Below are 18,776 nucleotides of genomic sequence, written 5' to 3' on the forward strand. Positions count from 1 at the left end.
GCACATTTCCTCTATACCTTAGTTTTCCCATCTGGAAAGGGACACAATAAATACATTGACTTCACGGAATTGTTTTGAGTTAATATATGCAAATAACTTAAAACAGTGTCTGGCACATATCATGCAACATAACTAATGCTATTATTGTTACATAGCATTTTCAGTAAAGTTCCATTTGTGGCTTTCCCTTTATTTAGCACTGGAGAGTATAATAAGAATCAACTTATGAAACTACTTCTAGTCCCTGAAATGCTGGTCATGAAGATAGTTTTGGAAGAAATATTATTTAAAAAGGGTACTTTCTCCTAAAGTACAAATCCATTGCAGGCCTGAGCTGAAGAAAAAAAATATGCAGAAAAAGCATTTTCACAGCCAAGGAAGAAGTGATTTAGTAAATCACTAATTTCATTCTCTCAGAACATCTTAGCTGTATAGGCATTACATTAAACCTACCATCAGAATTTATCTATTTAATGAGCAAGATCAAATGCCTTAATTTCCAGATTGCTTTTTGACAGGATATTTAATTGAACCATGTCCTACCATAGAGGTTTTAAACCGGTGTTCCTGCTCCCCTGTTGTTCCATAGTCCTCTTAAAGGTGAACTATCAAATTTTTATCAATTTAAAAAATAAATGGAGATGACAATAAAGTGTGTGTGTGTGTGTGTGTGTGATATGGAAATATCAGGCACAGAGTGGAGGTGGAGGGTACAATTTGCTGGTATTAAGAGTTGTTAGTGTGCTAAAACACTAACAAGCCTGTTGCAAAACTGTTTTTGTTGTTGTTGTTTTAAGAGCAGGCAAGAACACTGCCTTGTGAATATATAAGGGCAGTTAACAGTTCTGCTCAAATGCAATATGGTGCTAAAAGGCCGCAGAGCGAGTAGTAAGTAAATAGAGATGCTTTTAAAGACAATGTGAAACACTGTTTTACTCTGGTTGTTATCTCTTGGCAATTATGCTGACATGCTTTAGTGTTTCTTTGAGTTCTTTTTTAAATTCCATTAAGAATGGGAAGTAATGCTCCAGTGTTCAAGGAGTGCTGCCAACATAAAAGGGTCAAGAATCTTGGCTATCGCAGGAAACAAATGCACACGTATGTGCACACACACACTCATTAAGCTTTGAGTCAGATTTGTCTTCCAATTGTAAAACAACTAGCTTTGTGTCTTCAGGCATGGCACTAGATATCTGTAAGCTGAGGCATGATGATTGGTAAGCTATACATGATACCTCCCAGATAGCAAGATCTTTTTAAATAAAATAAATGAGACATTGCATGTGAAAAAGGTTTGTAGATAGCACATACATTTAAAAAGAAGAGATTCCCAGAGATCTTAAAACAGAACTCTGTGGGAGTGGGATGTAAAGCAGATTGTTATGGGAGAACACATGGACACATACAGGGGAACAACACATGCTGGGGCCTTTTGGAGGGTGGATGGTGGGAGGAGGGAGAGAATCTAGAAAAACAACTAATGGGTAGTGGGCTTACTATCTGGGTGATGAAATAATCTAGACAACAAGTTTACCTATGTTACAAACCTGTACTTGTACCCCTGAAGTTATTATGAAAGTTTAAAAAAAAAAAAAAAAAACGTTCAGATTATATGGCTTTAATGTTAAAGAGAAGGCATTAGGGCCTGTTCAGTTGTCATGTTCAAAGCAAACAGGTAGTAGTCGTGGAAGCCAAGTATTTGGGGTTGTATGAGTCTCATTTTTATCAAAAGCTGATTGCCAGTAGGTCCAGCCCATGAGCTATTGCAGAGGGTGTAAAAACTACAGGGAAAAATCTGTACCTTGACTAAAGGACAATTGTTCCATGTCCTCTCTGGGGAGGTACAAGCAACTGCATCAAATCAGATGATTGGCCAATGTTCCATTTAAAATAGAATTCCCTAAATGTGAATAAACCAGAATAGGTAATGGATTATTTAAATGAACTTTGAGAACATTTATGGCATAGATCAATACCAGCTATTTTTTTAATCAATGATTACTCTGTTCCTAAATGCACCCATTAGCGTATATACAAATGGCCCTAAGGGAAAAAGTTATGTGGCCTTACTTCTGCTTTCCCAATGAAAATGTTAGCACTTAACAATATAATTTCTCCATACCTGAGAGCAGAAATTTGAAACCCACAAAGAAAAAAATATAGCACTGATAAGGTTTTTATTTTTTTCAAGCCCTTTCACTTCATTATTCTAAACCACTCTCAATAGAGATGAAAAGGTTGAAAAACCTAAACTTGTGTCCCTTTTTGAGTGATGTCTTGTTTGGTTAAGTCTTCCCAATAACATAATTTTTATGTCTCTAAAAAATTATTTAAATTATTTCCATTGAAATATTTTGGGGTGTTAAAAGAAAAACTTCAGCCAAATTAAATTTAAAGGAGTTTAATTGAACTTTGAAGGATTTGCAAATTGGGCAGCCTCCTGGGCCAGAATAGGCTCTGAGACCCCACACAGCCATGTGGTAGATGATTTATGGAAAGTAGAAGGAAGGTGATATACAGAAAATGCAAGTGAGGCACAGAAACATCTGGATTTGTTATGGATTGATGTTTCTTATTTGAACACAGTTGGCTACATTTGACTGGCCAAAACTTGGTGATTGACACAAGTGTCGGCTACGGGTCTGGTTACACTTTCCTTGTTATAGTTCATGATGTACAGAAAAACCTTTAGGCCTAATTTAAACACGTAAGGAGGCACGTTTAGGCTAAACCTGATTTAACAATTCCCCCCATTTTGGTTATCTTCTCAATTTTGATAGATTGACCAAAACTTCAGACATTGATGTTACTATCAGTATCATAAATGTACTTATTTGGCCTTGAAACTCATTGGAAAATAGCAAAACAGTGGGTTTTATAAGGTAGAAGTAAGGACTTCAGGTTATTTCATTTTTTTGTTTTTGGAAGGATTAAAGTAGAGGGTACTTCTTTATGCTGTAATGTCCTCTTTGCGGGAGAAAAAACACCAGGTCTGTTCTAGGATCTATTTGTTTCGTTAAAGTCATAGCTTGATTATGCCACATTTAGCATGAGTGACTCCACTTTGATTTGCTCTGGTCTGTTAGGACCTAGTACATGAGCTCAGTACAAAACAATGGTCTCCCATCATTTTGTTTAAAAATTCCCCACTGTTGGTTACGATCTCACTTAGGTGAGATTGTGACCAAAACTTAAGGCCTTAACGCCACTTTCATTTACCACCATTTTGGGTTTCCAGTCTCAGCATATCATGCATAGTTTATGGTGTGCCCATGGTCACACATGTCTGTCAGCTCTTGTCATTCCAGTTGAAGAGATACCATTTGACATTCTAGAGATGGCTACATGCAAACATTTAAAACGTTTCAGAGAATACAGTGTACCAGGAAAACTATTATGACTATCAGGAGAATAATACCAAGAGTTTGGTGTATGCTTCTTACCCAGGGTCCCCATAAACCAAACCACCTAAAATTAAAGAAATCAAAGAATGAACTAGATAAGAGGCCACTCAATTAACTCAGCAGTCTTTTTGTTAATCTATAACTGAATCTTTATAATCTACATTTGATGTATTTCTCCATAGGCCACAAGTGCCAGCAGCTCCTCGAATACTTCTCTGTTTAGCTAGTATGTAATCTATAGCAATTGTATTTCAAAAGAGAATTTAAAGTCTATTGTGTAACCACAGCCTTTACAGTAGAGTCTGCAATAGAGTATATAATGAGGGATACATTTCTAATCATTGCTTTTTTTTTTTTTTTTTTTTTTTTTAACTCCAAACCATGAAAGAAAAGGACCTAACAAAAGGACCTAACATCTTCTAGATGCCTTTCTAGAAGAGCGAAGGCCCCCTGGCAATGTTCTCTTTAACCATGATGTGGGCTAGGAGGAGTGAATCAATGTTCTGTTTCTAATTATGTGACAATGTAGATACCATTAAGGTTTCTCACCTACATTGGACCTTCATCTTTCATCTGTCCAGATATAAGGTTATCTACATATAAGGCTGGCTGCAAAATTATTCGCAAATAAATGTATACCCCATATGTGTACAAAACAGCCCCTCTTTTCACTTCTATTGTTCATAAAGGCATAAGCAAGGGAAAAAATATTCAAGGATAAGAGTCTCATGATAGTAGAAGTCTTGATCCATGATTTTGGGAAAAGCTGTTCATATCAATATTGTCATCTTCTTCTGGGGAGAAAATTCCCTGGTTAGCTTCACCTGAAGGGTTCCCATGGGTATACAGTTCGAAGAGCATGGAGGAATCCTTCTCAGTTGTAAGATTATGAACCCAAAGTTCAAGGTCCTGAAGTTTTTGCTGGAGTGTACATGGCAAGGACAGTATCTCTTTTGTTCTCAGATGATTCACTCTTCAGGTTCTAGATTGTGAAGGGGTAGATTGTCCTCAGTCAGTAAACCATTAAAAGCTTTTTTTGTTTTTTTGTTTTTTTTTTTACCTGATGAAAATACACAGAAATAGAAAATACAATCCTAGAATTCCTATAAACCACAAGACTCCAAATAGCCAAATCAATCTTAAGCAAAAAGAACAAAGCAGGAGGTATCACACTACATTATTTTTAAAATCTGCTACAAAGTTGTAGTCATCAAAATAGTATGGTACTGGCATGAAATCAGGCACCTTGGCCAACAAAACAGAACAGATAGCCCAGAAATAAAATCCTGCAAATATAGTCAGCTAACTTTTTATAAAGGCATCAAGAATATACAACAGGGAAAGGATAAACTTTTTAATAAATGATTGTTGAGGAAACTAGAAATCCACATGTAAAAATAAAATAAAATTGGATGCTTCTCTTACACTATATACAAATATCAACCCAAAATGGATTAAAGAATTAAACATAAGGTCTAAAACCTTAAAACTCCTAGAAGAAAACATACGAGAAAAGCTCCTTGACATTGTCTTTGGCAATATTTTGAATACCAAAGTAAAATATCAGACAACACAAACAAAAATAAGTGGGAAAACATCAAACTAAAAAGTTTCTGCATAGCAAAAGTAGCAATTAACAAAATGAAAATGTTACCTACAGAACAAAAGAAAATATTTGTAAGCCATGATTCCAATAAGGAGTTAATAAGGAACTTACACAACTCAAGAACAGGAAAACAAACTGATTATAAATGGGCAAAGGACTTAAATAGACCTTTCTCAAAAGAAAACATACAGGCCGGGCATGATGGCTCATGTCTGTAATCCCAGCACACTGGGAGGCTGAGGCAGGCAGATCCCTTGAGGCCAGGAGTTTGAGACCAGCCTTGCCAACATGGTAAAACCTAATCTCTACTAAAAATACAAAAATTAGCCAGGTATGGTGGTGCAAACCTGTTATCCCAGGCTGAGACAGGAGAACCTCTACCACAAGGAAGAGGTTGCAGTGAGCTGAGATCATGCCACTGCACTCTAGCTGGGTGACAGCATGAGACTCTGTATCAGGGTAAAAAAAAAGAAAAAGAAGAAGACATACAAATGGCCAGCAGGCATATGTAAAGATGCTCAATATCATTAATCATCATGAGAATGCAAATGCAAAAATACACAATGAGTTATCACCTCACACTTACTAAGATGGCTATCATCAAAAGGATAAAAGATCCTTGTTGGTAAGGATATGGAAAAAAGGAAACATTTGTATTAATATACTATTGGTGGGAATGTAAATTGGTATAGCCATTATTTAAAAAACGTATACTAATTATCAGGGCAATGCAAATCAAAACCACAATGTGATACCACGTTACTCCTGCAAGAGCGGCCATAATAAAAAAAATAGTAGATGTTGGCATGGATGTGGTGAAAAGGGAACACTTTTACATTGCTGGCGGGGATGTAAACTAGTACAACCACTCTGGAAAACAGTGTGGAGATTCCTTAAAGAACTAAAAGTAGAGTTAACATTTGATCCAGCCATTCCACTACTAGGTGGAAAAGAAGTCATTATACAAAAAAGGTACTGGCACATGCATGTTTATAGCAGCACAATTTGCAATTGCAAAAATATAGAACCAGCCCAAATGCCCATCAATGAGTAGATGAAGAAAATGCCACACACACACACACACACACACACACACACACACACACGCACGCACACCATGGAATACTACTCAGCCATGAAAAGGAATAAAATAATGATATTTGCAGCAACCTGGACTGAATTGAGACCATTATTCTAAATGAAGTAACTCAGGGATGAAAAATCAAACATCTTATGTTCTCACTCATAAGTGGGAGCTAAGCTATAAGGACACAAAGGCATAAGAATGATACAATGGACTTTGGGGACTTAGGGGAAACAATGGGAAGGGGTATGAGGGCTAAAAGACTATACGCTGGGTACAGCATACACTGCTCAGGTGATGGGTGCACCAAAGTCTCAGAAATCACCACTGAAGAACTTATCCATGTAACTGTTACAGGTAGTCAGGCATGAGCAGGGCAAAAGAGGGCTCCCTACCCCACCACCTACCAGGAATGTCAGGCGATTGGGTGATAGTTTGACAATCATCACATTGCCTCTCTATAAGTGATAATTCTGGCAGCCAGTACCAGGAAGAGAAAAAAACCCTACTTTGTTCCCCAAAAACCTATTGAAATTAAAATAAAAAAAATAACAGTACGGAAGTTTTCAAAAAATTAAAATAGAAGTGCCATATGATCCAGTAATCTCACTTCTGGGTATATATTCCAAAAAAATTAAAGTCAGGATCTAGAGGAAATATCTGCACTCCCATGTTTATTGCAACATTATTCACAATGGCCAAGATAGGAGAACAATCTAAGTGCTTATCTGCCGACAGATGGGTGGATAAAGAAAATGTGCTTTGCATATACTTTAAAATTTTTTAAACAGATTTTTTAAAAAGAAATATGGAATGCTTCACTAATTAGTGTCATTCTTGCTCAGGAGCCATGCTAATCTTCTCTGTATTTTTCCAATTTTAGTACATGTGCTGCCGAAGTAAGCACTATAAATGTGTGTGTACATGTGTGTGTATACACATACAATGAAAGTACATAATTATTCAGCCTTAAAAAGAAGAAGTTTCACTATTTGCAAACTTAGCATGAACCTTGAAGACATTATGCTAAGTGAAAATACGCCAGAAACAGGAAGACAAATACTGCAAGATCTCACTTTTATGTAGAATCTAAAAACCAAAATGCTAAGCTCATAGCAACAGAGAGTAGAGTGATAGTTACCAGGGTCTGGGCTTCAGGAAAAGGGAATATATTGGTAAAATACTGCAATCCTTTAATTATAAGACGAATAAGTACTAGAGACTTAATGAACAGCATCGTGACTGCAGTTAATAATAATGTATTGGGCATGTGAAATTTGCTGACAGTAGGCCTCAAGTGTTATCACTAAACACACACACACACACACACACACACACACAAATGAATGTTATATCAGGATTAATTGAAGTTCTTTAAGAATGACTCTTCCTTTACTCAGGGACAAATACCTTCTAGCACATTGTCCAACCATCTGTTCATCTTAAAAGCCTAAAACCTTCAATAATCTATTCAAACAAATTTGAGCAAAATGAGAAAAACTAAGAATTTCACAGTTACTATATAAAACTATTAATAATCTGTCAATACTTTGAGGCATTGGTGCTGTATTAGTCTGTTCTCATGCTGCAAATAAAGACATACGTGAGACTGGGTAATTTATAAAGGAAAGAAGTTTAATTGACTCACAATTCAACATGGCTGGGGAGGTCTCAGAAAACTTACAATCATGGTAGAAGGGGAAACAAACACGTTCTTCTTTACATGGTGGCAGCAAGGAGAAGTGCCAAGCAAAGAGGGAAAAGCCCCTTATAAAACCATTGGATCAGCCGGGTGCGGTGGCTTAAGCCTGTAATCCCAGCACTTTGGGAGGCCAAGACGGGCGGATCACGAGGTCAGGAGATTGAGACCATCCTGGCTAACACGGTGAAACCCAGTCTCTACTAAAAAATACAAAAAGCTAGCCGGGCGAGGTGGCGGGTGCCTGTAGTCTCAGCTACTCCTGAGGCTGAGGCAGGAGAATGGCGTGAACCCGGGAGGCGGAGCTTGCAGTGAGCTTACATCCCGCCACTGCACTCCAGCCTGGGCGACAGAGCGAGACTCCGTCTCAAAAAAAAAAAAAAAATCATCGGATCTTGTAAGAACACACTTACTATCACTATCACGAGAACAGCATGAGGGTAACCACCCCATGATTCAATTACCTCCCATCAGGTCCCTCCTAGGTTATGTGGGGATTATGGGAACTACAATTCAAGATGAGATTTGGATGACACAGCCAAATCAAATCAGCTGTCAAATGTGGTTCATGCTGGACACAATTTAACAGAATGAATGAAGGCTGACTCACAGCCCACTCAAAAAGTACTATTTAAGAATTATAAATTGAGTAAGCATCTCCCATTATACTAACAAATACAAAATGTAGAGGAGTTGTGGAATGAAGAAGGATGAGCTGTTGTTTTGTTTTGATTTGTTTTAATTGTTTGGGTGTTTGGTGTAATAGTTGTTTGCTGTATAACAAATTAGCACAAATCTCAATGACTTTAAAACTATGAAAAACAATAGTCAACCACTGTTAACTTCCAGAGTCATCTCTACATTTTCTAGAAAAAAAAAAAAAAAAAAAAATCTTGATGCTAGAGATTTTCCTTACTGAATTTCAGACTTACTTGCAAAATACCTCCCAAAACAAAACCTGGCCGAGTGGGAAAAGTAGCCTGAGTAACCCAGCTTCTCCAGTCCAAGGTTGGAGATCTTGGCTCCTGCAGAAGCAAACCAGGAGATTGTGGGAGAGGAGTAAATCTGACAGATGGGCTGATCATTGCATCTGGTGATTTACATACGGAACATATCTTATGGTTTCAGAAGCCCTTGTCCCTGCTGAGATTACTCTAGCCCTCAGAACCTGCATTCTGATCGTTGATGGTAATGTGATGCTGTACTTTTCTGAACTTTTCTTTCATCTGGATAGGAGGGAGCCATGTCAAATCAGGAATTCTCATTTAAAATCTCTGCCTGGAGATGGAGTTTTTCCTTGCGTCTGTTCAGGCATGGTAGGTATCTCCGCCTAAGCCTCTATGATTCTTCTAAAATCAGGTCAGAGCCTTGCATGCGCCCCTGAGCTGCGGGATCCTGAGTCTACAATATCAGCCCCAATTTCCTCTGGGCCTGGACTTAGCACAGGGGCTGGTACTGATTCGTCTGTTTACAACAGACCTTCCTGCCTCTTGCCTTTGTTCTGAGGACAAAGCCACTGAAAACACCTCCTTTTCTTTGCTTCCCTTTTTCCTTTTGAAAAGGAACCTGTGTGTACTGTGGCAGGACTAATGAGGTCTTGCTTCCAATTGTCTCAGGCCATTCACTGAACTAGGCACAGTGACCCTTCCCTCTGATGTGGCTATTCTACAGTCCTTTCTGTCCACGGATATGCTTTCCTGCCTTGAGATACCTAGCAACCTCTTTCTCAGCTATTAAAACTACAAGCCGGCCAGGCACGGTGGATCATGCCTGTAATCCCAGCACTTTGGGAGGCCGAGGCGGGTGGATCACGAGGTCAGGAGATCGAGACCATCCTGGCTAACACGGTGAAACCCCGTCTTTACTTAAAAAAAAAAAAAAAAAAAAAATTAGCCGGGCATGGTGGTGGGCGCCTGTAGCCCCAGCTACTCGGGAGGCTGAGGTAGGAGAATGGCCTGAACCCAAGAGGCGGAGCTTGCAGTGAGCCAAGATCCGGCCACTGCACTCCAGCCTGGGCAACAGAGCAAGACTCTGTCTCAAAAAAAACAAAAAACAAAAAACAAAAAAACAAAAAAAAAACAAAAAAAAACACCTACAAGCCTTTTCTAGATTTCGTTGTAGCCTGAAGCTTACGATGCTCCTACTGGCACAGCCTATTCTTTCTGGCTTTCCTATCAGCACCCAACACCAGGGAAGCTTCCACAGCCCAGGTAAACTTACTCTGGGGATGAGACGCGGAGACTAGCAGCCAAGCATTCTAGGGCTAGAAGTAATGTAATGGGTAGGCCTGCAGCTGGGGCTTGGGCTGGGGCTCTGTGTCCAAATGAAGAATTATGCCATCAAGAGGCTGTTTTTTAAAGCATGAGGGTCCTGCATCTAGCTCAATCAGCATGTGAGTGGTGTGTGGCATTGCATTCTTTGCTCACTGAAGTCCCTAGACCACACACAAGACCTTATTGCGATTTTCCAGGTTACTAATTATTAAGGAGAAGTTGAGTGTTTGTCCTTAAAATTTTCCAAGGATACTTTGACTATAGTAGGAACACCTAAAGCCATTTCTATCAACTCCTTGATAGGCAAGCTGAAGTTGAAGATGTCTCCCTTCTTTGATGAGGCTGAAATGGACAAGCCAAAGCACTCAGTGAGATGGATGACAAAGAGGAGGCCAGCCAGGAAAGGTGATTTTTGGCGAACCTCAGTGGAATTGAAATAGATTACAGTTAAATGGATAAATGGATATATAACAATAACTATAAATAAATGCCTACTTATTTTTAAAAGGATAACATAATTTCTACTGTTTTAATCTTTGAATAATGCAAAAATATTTTAATGGTTTGCTGGAAGGGATTATCAACTGATTCTTGGTCATCAGTCCTTTTTTCAACAGGGCACAGAATCTTACTCATCTCACAGACCATCCATGTGGGTGTGGCAGAAGGCTCCAGATTAAATCTCACCCACAGTGATCTACTAGTTAGGGATGATAATATTTAGGAAATTCAGTATGCCTGTAGGATAAGAGAGTGTATACACAGTTTTTCCACTGATCCCCTTTTATGAGGTGACTCTGGGTCATGTTCTTTCTGTTGGAGCTGATAGGGAGAATGACGATGGAGCTTTGGAAGGCTCTGATTGAATGTTAGAGTTCAAGGTTTGACCTCAGGAAGCAGCATCCTAATAGATGGAGCATACTGGTACCTGCAGGAATAAGATAACAGTAGCATGTCCCTATTCCCTCACTGTGACAATGAACAGAGTCTCAAGACATTGTCAAATATTTTCTGGGGAGCAAAATCACACTGTTTTGGCAATAGATCAGAAGTTACCAGGAGACGGTGGAGGAAGGGATTGAGGAATTATTGCTTAATGTGTGCAGAGTTTCTGTTTGGGGTGATAAAAATCTTTGGAAACAGATAGTGGTGATGGTTGCACAACATTCTGAATATAATTAATGCCACTGAAAAATTGTGATAATGGGAAATTTTATGCTACATGTATATTTATGACAAAAATATAAGGGCAGACAAATATGTTTGTGGTTGAAATGTAAAAATATTGAAGTGTTTCAGAACCACTCAGATACAGACCCCTGCTTCTCTACAGTTTGTCTAGAAGATCCAATGTTTATTAAAGAAAAATTGTTGCTTTTCTAAAGATACCTTAGGAGTGACAATGAGAGTGATTAGTGAGTAGTGTATCTCCGCACAAATATTTTACAAATATCTTTGTGTTTGTTTTCTCTTGACTTGTTTAGCACTGCTGTATCTCTGAGGGCTATTATCTGTCCTCCTTCCATTCCTCACCTCCCTGACTCCCACCTCCTCTCTCCCCCAGATCCCTGTCCTTATTTAATGGTTTAGATTCTTCTCACTTTATCATACAAAGCAATTTGAGTTTCCCCATTTCCCATCTTGATGTGCAAGCAATTCCATTATTGGCAGGTGAAAATATCCTCTGTTCAACATAATTGATCCTGTTTGGGCAGCATTTCGAGTTATATGCCACAAAACAAAAATAAAAACAAACACACACAAAACACCCAATGAAACTGGAGAAAACAAACAAAAAAAAATGAAACAAAAAAAATATTTCTTTCAATCACTCCAAAGGTATTTCCATTAATGAAGAGTTTCCTGATTTTCTTCATCTATTTTTGAACTTGTTATTAAAATTGTATTGGCCTTTCATCGGTTTTAAAAACAGTAAGATTATATTGTTGATAGTATATGTTTATACACACAACACACACACATATGTGTGTGTATTATATCACCATATTAGATAGGCATACAACAGGTTCTTTATAAAGAATATAAAATGTTGAAATTAAGCATTCTATCATTTTTTTATTTTCACCCATTCTAGTGCTCATTCTAATCGATTAGCCTTGGCTCATGAGATCTAATTCTCGCCTATCCAAATGGTGAACCTTTATCAAAACGACACCTTCTTTCTTTTCTTGCTTTCTCCTGCATCAAGAGCTGCTTCATCATCTTCCTTCCCTATGGAATTTACATGTCAAGCCACATCCTTCTTTTGTTTCTCCTTTAACTTTAGCAGAATTATCTGTTTTAAAAATCCATCCACAAACCTGATCACCTCTTGTGCTTCAGTATAACAATTCAGAACACCAATGATAAAAACAATTATTTATTTAAAGTGCCAGGGCAGCAAACACACTTATAAAATCTAAGGTACTCAAAAAAATAGTTATAAAATCAGAATAATGAAAATACAGAACATAGTTTTAATCAAAAGTAAAACTTTAACCTGATTGTTGAAAATAGAGCTTATTGTGAAAGTCTATTCCTTACCATCCATAGTAAGAGGTCGTTTAATTTATGCAATTAATAAATCATGAAATAATGATACAAATAGTATTTTAAGGTGTGGAGGTTAATAATGAATGGAAAAGCTAAAAGTTTAAATAGTTTGGTTACCTCTGAGAAGCATGAGTTGAGAAATAAGTGGTGATGAGACACTGTTTTTAATGCTTTACTTTTTATTTTTATCAGTTTAATAGAAATGTTTGATTCTAAAACCGTTCATATATTATTCTGAAAATCTGAAAATTAAATTTAAAAGTAAGGTGGGCTTCATCAGTATTTAATGGAGATTTTATTGTAAATTTTTTTAAAAATAAGTTTGACTACAACATAATCAAGTTTTTTAAAGTTCTACTGACTATTCAAATCCAATTTACAAAGGGTAGATACTCTGATACAATCCCCTACCGTAAAACATGCAAATACTATTTTAGTTAGAAGGAATGCATTTCTAAAACTACTGTTGAGCTCTCACAAAAATAAAGCAAGTCTTCAATGAACAACAGCAACCACCACAACAAAAATTTTCAACAAACCTAAAGCAAAACAAAAATGGTACTAAAAACCTGGCAACTTGAACTCGAATGGAAAAGGGCACACCAAAGCCAGAGCTGCTCTGGAAGTGTTCTGAATCCTTAGTCCTAACAGTTCCCTGGATAGCAATCCCACTACGGAGTAGGATTTCAACTTAGCAAAATTGGAGAAACTAATGTGAGACCTCCCCACATTAAGTCAGGAATCCAAAATAAGTCTATCTTCAATACTCAAGCAATAGAGACAGAAGAATATATTGACAGCGGCCAACCATTAGGCAACAAAAACTACATAATTAATCCATTTACTGGTTTAAGCAAATGTTAATACTCAGCCCCACAGATGCCTTAAAAAAATGCTTGCTAGTTCAGTGTAGGTATAAATAAGGAAGACAAATATAGCATCAGTAGTTTGTTTATATAGGTTGTACATCTTTGAAGAAATATAGCATCATTTACATGATAAATGAGAAAGTATATTGACTTATCTTTAAGGCGATCCTAATTCTCACAGTGTACAATTTATTTTTGTTTTACTGAGGGTATGCTGTGCCCATTAATACCAATAAGTTCCCTTGAAATTAGAGACAGAGGCTGATTTGGTTTTTGGTGATTTCATGTGCCTTTCCCCTGTAGAAAGAGACCATTGGGGATTAGAATGAGCGCCACTTTATTACATTTCTATCTCCTTTGTATCCCTAGATTCAATAAATATGATCTCTTTTTCTATTTCCATTGTATCACTATAACCTTATATTTTGAAGAATATTTTGTTTAAATAGAATTCCTCCTTACTCAGTGTATAACACACTTTTTTTTCTTTTTCACCAAAGTCACTTTCATACCTGTAACACTTGATTGAAATTCCATGTATTTCAGGTGAACTTTTTCCTACAATTCATTTTTATTTACTTTTTTATTTAGTCTCATAGACTTGCTTGTGAGAAATAAAAGGAAGAGAAAATTCACTTATAGCTATTTAAATGACTGAACATGTTCATATGTTATGTAGACTTCATGATAAACTTATTAGATAAAAGATACTATCCTCATTAAAATTAGAAATTTTTTGTTTGCTTGTTTAGCACAATACTTACATAAGAAATAATTATTGTTATTATACTGAGTTACAATGTGATACCTTTACATATAGTTACACTCTTACATTTATTACAGCAATGTGCTATGGTAAAGATACACAGCTGAATCATAAGAGAAAAAGACATGTGCAAGAGTCCATTTAAGGTCTCATGTTTTCTTCCTCCCATGAGCAGTCACAGACAGCACACACTTCAACCAGCAATAAAAATGTAGCAACAGCTGTGGGAATTTTCTGCCCAAGGAAGCCCATTAGAGACTCGGTGACCAAGGCTTTTATTGGGGTCTGCTCATGTAGGTATTATCTGCCTAGCATGTACCAAAGTTCTAGACTCCCAGAAATAAAGCACATTTTTACCATAAACCACATTGTACAAATAGTTTAGGCACAGTAAGCCACTCTTATTAGTTAGGGTACGTTTTATATCAATGTATGAAACTGTTTACCAGCCAAGTTCCCAGATGCCACCCAAGGGTTAACCTTGCAAGCTGGCATTTCTAAACATAGCAGTCTTAGGCTTGCTTTATTAACTTTTCTGCACAGACTTCAATTTCTATCTAGATCTTTTTGGCCAAAAATCCTTAGGATTCTCTGAATGTCTCATGTGCTTAACCTGTACAGGATGGTATTGTGACATTATTCATGTGGCTTCCAATTCTACCACTTTGAGTAGCTATATAGTATATAACAATCTCCCATTAGCACCTGAGAAAGGTTAGAAAAAAGCAGAAAACTATAAATATCACAAAGTAATGATGTAAAAATACCCATTAGCCTAAAATCTTTAATTTATTTATTTATTTTATTTTTTGAGACAGTCTTGCTCTGTCATCAGGCTGGAATGCAGTGGCGTGATCTCAGCTCACAGCAACCTCCACTTCCCTGGTTCAAACGATTCTCTTGTCTCAGCCTCCCAAGTAGCTGGGACTACAGGTGCGCACCACCATGCCCAGCTAATTTTTCTATTTTTAGTAAAGACAGAGTTTCACCATGATGGCCAGGATGGTCTCGATCTCTTGACCTCGTGAACTGCCTGCCTCTGCCTCCCAAAGTACTGGGATTATAGGCGTGAGCCACTGCACCTGGTCCAACCTAAAATCTTAACCTTAAACTTCTTAAATGAGTATAGGTGAAATAAGATTTTTCATACTGAAGTAGTTTACAACACTACAGTTGAATTTAGGAACATGAATCAAGAAAAGGAGTGATGTGAAAAAGTAAAAACAAAAACAACTGGGTAGAGTTATTTGCAAATATGGTCATTCTGAATAAATGCTAAACATGAGGTAAATTAAAATAATGACAAAACTTTAAATGAGTAAAATACCTTACAAAATTAATGTAGAAACTGAAAAATGATTAAAACACTCTAGAGCCATTTCATTTCCAGATATAAAAATCAAGAAATTCGTTTTCTTCTTTGTTGAGTTATTTAATTTTAAAAATGACTTTATAGTGTTCACTACATTAATAAAAATAAAAGCATTGTTTCCAAACCAGAAGCACAAAATGGAAAATGAGGAAAGTTGCACCAAAACAAAAGATAGATAACAAATTGAGAATGTTCAAAAAAAAAAAGGGTGATAAGCCCTGAAACAAGATAAATATTGAATTTAAAACATTGCAATATACGAATAAAACATTCAAAGCAAATGTCACAAACTAAACTTAACAGAAAAACATAAAACATAATTATAATGTATTAAAAATATAACAATAATAATATATCAATATACTGTATAAGGTAGACCTCTACCAGTTGCTTTTGGAGGTAAACTAAACTAACAATAAAATAATATTGATAATAATAATTATTATTTTGTATTGGCTCGCAAAACTGCTCTATTCAGAAGGTAACACTAATTAAGAGACTAAAAGAAAGTAACTAAGGTCCAGTGTCTTTAGCCTCAGTCTTTCCTTTCTACATATTTTTGCTTCTTTGCATGTTGACCTCATTGTGTCCTAATGAAAATTGCTTTATTCATTCAACCATGAAATATAGCAGTTTTACCTTATGTTATTCATAAACTTTGTGGAAAAAAAATGTTTATTTCTCACCAAAAAGTCATGTGCTCCCCCAACATCCTCAACCCTCTAGTTTCAGTGGGGCCATATGACTATTTCTATCCAATGAACTGTGAGGAGAAATAATTACAGTTTAAAGCAGGGAGAATTCAGTACACATCCCTCTAACTTTCATTTTCCTTGTTGTGGGAAGCATGGTAGCTTCATGGTGATGAAGGAAACCTATGTAGATTGCTGAGTGATCACATAAAAAATATTCTCTAGAGAATATCTCACTTTTTTGAACCTATAGCTTGAGCAAAAAGTAAATTTTTTTCGTGTTACATCTATAATGCTTTGTGTGTACATATTGATTGCCAATGTACAATCTAAACTTATTTCTCTAAATGAACTGTCGTTCCTGATGGTTCTAGTTAACAAGGCACAATGAAGACACACACTATTTTAGCTTGAATAATGTGTTAACCTAGAACAAATCATTGTAGCCAGAGAGATTTGGTACTCTGATAGGCCAGATATTTGATATGTGCCCACTCTTGCGAAAATAGAGGTAATCTCTAAGTAAAGCTTGAAATGCGGTCCTCCGAGGAGAGAAAGGTCTTGTTATTAGATGGAAAATTAGTAATGGTTGATAATAATAGCAAATGACTACTTTATTTCTCCTAAAATGTTTTTCTCACAGTTACGGGATGAATTGTGTTCCCCAAAAATTCATATTAAATCTCTAATCCCCAGTACCTCAGAATGTGACTATATTTGGAAATAGGACCTATAAAGGGTAATTAAGTTAAAATGAGGCCGATTAGAGTGGACCCTAATCCAATCTAAGGACAGCTGTCCTTATAAGAAAAGAAAATCTGAACACACAAACACAGACAGGGATTTGCTTACACAGATGAAAAGTCATGTGAAGACACAGTGAAAAGGCAGTCACCTGCAAGCAAAAAAAAAAAGAGAATTAAGGAGAAACCAAACCCACTGACACCTTGATCTTGGATTTTCAGCCTCTAGCACTGGGAGAAAATAAAATTATGTTATTTAAGCCATGGTATTTCATTATGGCAGCCCTAAGAAACTACTATACTAATTCATAAAAATATCAAAATCTCTACTAGTTCTCAAATTACTTCTCAAAACACACTGCCTTTGTCAAAGTAGGCAATTCACATATCATCCGCTTATTGCAGCACTTCCAAGTTAAGGAACTCTAGTTGATGGATATTTCTCCTAATCAGTTTCAAGGGCTATCGCTGAGAATGTAATAGCTTATAGCTGAATGTTAAAATTTACAGGGAAATTCTAGGAATCAAGAATCAGTATTAAGAAATACTATAGCTTTGAAAAGCAGAAAGCAAAATACCTTTAGCACACATAAATAAATTGGCCTACATTCAGTAGCTATGGGAATCTTTCACATATTTCCTTCTTTGAAGGGTCAAATGGGCAAAAGAAGTACTGCTGGAGAATGTTTAGAAAGTTAAGACATATATATTAAATTATGAACATTTCCAATATAATGTATTCCAGAAACTGATCACACATTAAAATAGAGCTTGCTAACTAATACTTATAAGTTACAGATGTGTTCAAATATTGATTCCCTGAGCTCTCTAGGCAGGTAGGTGAACACTCTCATCTCTGTTAATCTTGGTGTAGCATATAATCATTGCAATTTACTTTGTATGTCACAATGTAAAAATTATTGGAAAGCAATATATGGAGAGCCTCAATAAATTTCAAAAGAGTAATTGTTTAGGTTGTATTGTCTAACTGTAGTATTATAGAAATTAAAATGGCCATCTTTTTTCAATCCTGAATTCTACAAATTTTTGTATTTTAGATTTTCTAAAATTAAGGTGAGTCTTAAACTTGTAACTGCCACACAGGCACAAGTCATGAGATAATGATCAATTCCCATACATCTGTGAACTATACATGGTTTTAAAATAACTCTTAACATAGTCATCTATTCAATTTAAATATTTCTAATAGTAATATATTAATAAGAAAATGCTAAAATGTGACTCTATCTCTGTTTCAGTTGTGCCTCCAAGAAAAAATGTACCAGCTTCTCTCAGAATTTCAAACTGAAGTTGATGGTCAATAAAGCAGGACATGATCATGGAGGTTCTTAACACTACTGTGGAGATTCTTAACTAACCACAGATATCTAGCTTATGAAATTGATGGAGAAGATGAGATGGAAATTTTAAAGAACTTTCAGAGTGCATAGAATTCCCATGGTCTAAGATGAGGAATGTATTTCTTCTACTTTAGGAGGGGAAAAACGATGTTAAAAAATCACACTCAGAATTTCACATGCTGACTCTGCAGCTTCGGGTAGAGGTAAGATCTTAAGGAACTGATTTCTCATTTGAGTCTGAGAATGAATAATCCTGGAATTGACTTAGATGGTGCCCATTAGAATTTCTTGAAGGGATGAAGCTGCCTCAGCAGAAAGAAGCTAGAGGTGAACTGCCAATGCGTAGATGGCAAG

The 18,776-nt window shown here is 36.5% G+C and overlaps 1 non-coding gene across 1 annotated transcript; it reads right to left on the reverse strand.

Annotated features, from left to right (window-relative positions):
* Positions 1-6,896: 6,896 nt before the first annotated feature.
* Positions 6,897-7,001, reverse strand: LOC126938223 (U6 spliceosomal RNA). Its single transcript, XR_007720034.1, has one exon. It is a non-coding gene; the product is annotated as a U6 spliceosomal RNA (small nuclear RNA).
* Between the last annotated feature and the right edge of the window lie 11,775 nt (positions 7,002-18,776).

Source organism: Macaca thibetana, chromosome 15 (genome assembly GCF_024542745.1).
Source record: "Macaca thibetana thibetana isolate TM-01 chromosome 15, ASM2454274v1, whole genome shotgun sequence".
Lineage (NCBI taxonomy): Eukaryota > Metazoa > Chordata > Mammalia > Primates > Cercopithecidae > Macaca > Macaca thibetana.